Source organism: Sinocyclocheilus rhinocerous, unplaced genomic scaffold (assembly GCF_001515625.1).
Source record: "Sinocyclocheilus rhinocerous isolate Xijiao unplaced genomic scaffold, SAMN03320098_v1.1 scaffold555, whole genome shotgun sequence".
Lineage (NCBI taxonomy): Eukaryota > Metazoa > Chordata > Actinopteri > Cypriniformes > Cyprinidae > Sinocyclocheilus > Sinocyclocheilus rhinocerous.
This window is the reverse complement of record NW_015629527.1, coordinates 682,750-687,941: the sequence shown is the minus strand read 5'-3', so window position 1 is coordinate 687,941 and position 5,192 is coordinate 682,750. Positions and strand designations below refer to the sequence as shown.

Genomic DNA, 5,192 nt, shown 5'->3' with positions numbered 1-5,192 from the left:
GCATGACCATATTAGCCCGGTTCTGTCAACACTGCACTGGCTCCCTATTAAACACTATATACATTTTAAAATCTTGCTAATTACCTATAAAGCCCTGAATGGTTTAGCACATCAGTATTTGAGCAAGCTCTTATTGCATTATAGTCCTTCACGTCTATCTGACTTTGCTGCAGCCTGGAATTAAACTGCTGGTTTCGTCTGGCCAGAGGAGAATGGCACACTATTTCGACACACTATTTCCCTGTTTAATACTGTAAAGCTGCTTTGACACAACCTGCATTGTAAAAAGCGCTATATAAATAACGGTGACTTGACTTGTTTTGTACAAAAAGACATTTTGATCAGATTTTTGAATATTCAATCTCATTTTGTAAGTGACTCTTTCTGTTTTAAAGATGTTTTCTTTGGATTGTTTGACTACTCTAAAGAGAATATAGCAAAATATAACAATTAATTTGTGTCTCCTGCCAGCTTACTAAACAAAAATCTGGCTCTAAACCTTTCTTTTCTTTATTCAGAGTTGATCCATGGATATGGATATGGAAACTATCCAAAGATCTGTTGATCCTAAAGCAGTGCAAACTGCATCTCTATATTCATCCTATGTGTCCTCTTAAGGTGAAAAAAACAAAACATGGTTAAGATAGTTAAACCATGATAACCTCGAATTAACCTTTTGCTACATTATAGTTTAATCATGGTATTTAGTAAAACTGTGGTTATACAAAAAAAAAAAAAAGGCATGGTAACTACACTTTTATTATAGTAAAACCACAATTAATTATCTTAAGGGATTTGTAGTATAGGCTACTTTCTTTCTTATTTTTCTTTTTTGTTTTAATAACTGTAGGCCTACTACCTTAATGATTTGATGTTTTCTACGGTTTAGTAAAAAAATGAAATAAAAAAAAAGATTTGGGAACCCGCTCCAAACTTGTGATCTAAATCAAATGATTCGCGATATGTGATCCGATTGGAGCGCTTCGAAACAGTGAATCATTTTGCGACGCAATGGTTTAACTGATTCGGAATTTCGAAAAGCTCAGTTTCACCGATCACCATGCGCTTTTTAAAATCATTACAACCGATGATCGAAAATGAATGGCTCTTTTGATCTGGTTTGTGCTTGGACTGAATGATCGAAGTCATGAGTCTGAATCAATCGAAGCGGTTCCAGCGTAAATGACTCACTCAATTTAATCAGTTTTTCTGTTCCTCCGGTTTTCGCGACTTCAGCTATGTTTACACGACACTGTCAGCATTACTATTGACTTAGCTTGCTAGTTTTATGATGTTAACTGAAATAAGTGAAAAAAGTATGATGTTTACAAATAAAATATCCATATTTCCATTCCAAAGATAACATCTAACACAAATCTATGAACATATTCAGGTGAGATAACCGGTTTACTGCTAACTAGTGAAACACTCCATTAATATGACGAGCTGCAGCTCAGAATACATGTTAGATGGAAACACTGTGCATTATGATCCAGTTTGTAGCTTAATTCACTATATTTGAAATAGTTTGAGCTGCAGTTCAGTTCAATAGGAAATCAGTTGAAAGCATCCAGTCGTTTGAAGTGAATTGAAGTGAATGTTCAATTTAATACCGAAATTACAACAACAGTGGTTACATACACATATATTTAAACATTATTGCTAGGGACAATTTAGTAGTCACTGGATATTGGTAAGGACATGTCCCTACTAGCATTCCTACTAAATTCTATGCCCTTTTTATAATATAATGTCTTATTTTTTATGTTTTTAATGACACACACAGTGGATCATGTTTACACACACATGCACGCACGCACTCACTCACTCACTCACACACACACTCACACACACACACACACACACACACACACACACACAAGCACGCACGCGCACACACACACTCACTCACTCACTCACACACACGTCCAGTGCAGGCGTGACCTTTATAATCATGTGAAAGTTGACACCTATCAGACGGGCCACGCTCCAAACGAGCCAATTAAACACAAGATCTCTGCTAAACTCCGCCCACAACTGTGTCCCTCCTTCAGGGACCAATGAGGCGTCAGCATGAACACAACACACACAGAGTGAAGAGTGCAAATGTCAAAACAAGAACAAAACAAAAGCATGTTTTTAATACCAGCGTCAATGTAGTGTGAAAAACAATGTTACATAATGCCAGAAACACTCACTCACCTGCTGCACGCGTGTTCATACACACACACACACACACACACACACACACACACACACACACTAGAGCACACAGTATGAACAAACACACTAAAAAAAAACACATTTGACCTAAAGTATATTTATATATATAAGTGACAACTGCACTTAAAGTAGTTAAAATAGTTCATACTCTTTTAAAAATACTAGTTACAACAGAATACTAAGAATATTATCAACATATTATCAACATATTAAATCTGTTAATCAGCAAACCTTTTTTAAATTTAAAAACATGCTATATATATGAATAAAAAAAATCTGAATATTTATCTGAAACAAAGAAGTTTTGATGACTGCATTAAACTTTACACATAGATTTACCAAACACGCTAAATATTAAGTAAAATATTATACAAAAATGTATAAATTAATAAATATTGAACTATACAATTTATATGCACACTGAAAGTTATTTGTTTTGAAAGAAATTAATTTTATTCAGCAAGGATGCATTAAAATAATCAAAAGTGACTGAAGACTGGAGTAATGATGCTGGAAATTCAGTTTGATCACAGAGATAAATTACATTTAGCAAAAGAGACTTAAACAAAAAAAATCTTTTTTATTCCAAATTTTGAATGGTAGTGAGTAAAAATGTAAAATTATTATGATTATATTTAATTATGACTACGAAATGCAAAAAATAAATGAATTCATATATATATAATTTTTTTATTCCCTCACACACTCACAGGCTGATGACGGCGTCTAATTTCTTGGTATCATCGTTTCTCTCCACCTTGTGCTGGTTCTGACCCAGATGAGCAAATCTATAAACACACACAGATAAACGATGAAAGCATCAGTGAATGAATGAAGAATCACAGTATCAGCAGCAACAAATCATTTCAATACTCAATTCACAGGTCAAAGCAGCTGCAACAGAAGCCTCAGCAGGGAATCAAGACATTTCACTGATATCAGATACTGAAACTCCTGAAAAACGCAGATAAAAGGTTGACAGAGTTTCCTAGAAAGGTCTGCATTTTACCTACAGAGTTATGTGTGTGTGTGTGTGAGAGAGAGTGTGAGTGTGAGTGTGTGTGCGTGTGAGAGAATGTGTGTGTGCGTGTGTGTGTGTGTGTGTGAGAGAGTGTGTGTGTGTGTGAGTGTGTGACGTGCGTGTGTATGTGAGTGTGCGTGTGTGTGTGTGACGTGCGTGTGTGTGCGCGTGTGAGTGTGTGAGAGTGAGTGTGCGTGTGTGTGTGCGAGAGTGTGTGACGTGCGTGTGTGCAGTGTTGGGAAGGTTACTTTGGAAATGTAATAGGTTACAGATTACAAGGTACCCTATTTAAAATGTAATAGTAGTGTAACTTTTTCAATTACTTTATTAAAGTAATGTAACTGATTACTTTTGATTACTTTTTGATTACTTTTCTAAATTTCTAATGAATGTTTATTTGCAACTGTTAATCATTTTCAAACATTTACACCTTGCAGGGTTGACCTTACAGTAGTGCTCAACACTGTCAGTCTTTCAAAATCCTTCATCACTTGAATTAAGATGATCAAATTTGAACACATCCACCACAAAATCAGACTTTAGTACCGCCTTTTACTTTGAGATTGATCTGAAGTTCAATGCAGATTTAAAATCATAATACATAGTTTACTGATACTGTTTTTGAAACCAAATCTTTGCATAACTACAGGAAACGCAGCATCTAACAATGGTTTGAAAAATAAATAGTTAATTAAAAAATAATAATAACAGAATTATTACTTGCTGCTAGGAAGGAATATTTCGTTTTCTGCCTATTTGTACGTTATATTTCTGTTTGCGTTTGTATTTTTGATTGCACTTTCTGGTAATTATAATAATTGCCCTCGGCTAAGAAGGAGCGCGTGTAATTTAATTGCTCCCTTCCTGCGTTTAAGTGCGAACTGTAGTTTCGATTTGAGGAATTGCCCTGCTATAGGCTATTGGCTGTGCTAATTAGAAGGCGGCCACAGCTGTTTTCACTTTAGTGTCTTAGACTGTGTATTTATCAACTAACTTGGTATTACAAGCACTTCCTGTATCTGTTTGCCTCTTTAAGAAGAATCGCTTTATGTATCCCCCAATTGTAAGTTGCTTTGGATAAAAGCGTCTGCAAAATGACTAAATGTAAATGTGTGTGTGTGTGTGTGTGTGTGTGTGCGCGTGTGTGTGCATGTCGAGCCGCTGATGGAAGTAATTTGACTCAGACAGCTTCAGGGATTCTCTGGAGAAAGAGACGGCGTGTGGAGAACAGCGTGAGACGACTGAACGCAGCTTTCTGAGAAACACAGAGAAGCAGTTCGCTACAACTAAACTACAACTGAACCAGAAAAAAAAAACATTTGTGTTACTTGAAATAAATGTTAACTGAAACATGAAAAAAACACAGAGAAGCAGTTCGCTACAACTAAACTACAACTAAACCAGAAAAAAAAAACATTTGTGTTACTTGAAATAAATGTTAACTGAAACATGAAAAAAAAAAATGTAAACGTATTTTTTCACCTCATTAACTAAATTTAAAGCCATGTCAAATAAGACATGAAAAACTTATTTTATTTCAGCTTGTTAAAAGACTATTTATATACTATTGTTGTTTTTATTAATATTTTTATTTACCTTTATTTTTATATTTTCTTGCTAAATATAACTATTTGGGTTAAATTTATTGTTATTTCAGTTTTTTGCTTCATCTTAAACTTATTTCAGTTTAAATTTTTATTTCAAGATTTTCATCTAATATTTATATAAAATTTTCCCTCTTTTTTAATTAACAAAAATGTATAGTTTTATTTTTTACATTTTTGGGGGGTTATTTTTATGATTTCATTTTATATTTGTAACTTTAATTAAAGTTACCTTTTTAATATTATTATTTGGGTTTCATTTATGTTTTATTTCAGTTTTAGCTTTTCTTTATTTCCAGTTAGTAATTTTAGTGCTTCATCTTAAACTTTTTTTAAAAATTGTA

General features: G+C 33.8%; 1 pseudogene; it reads right to left on the bottom strand.

The window, feature by feature from the left end:
• The window catches only part of LOC107739186 (polyphosphoinositide phosphatase-like), a 109,783-nt pseudogene that overhangs the window by 4,711 nt on the left and 99,880 nt on the right, over window positions 1-5,192 (bottom strand).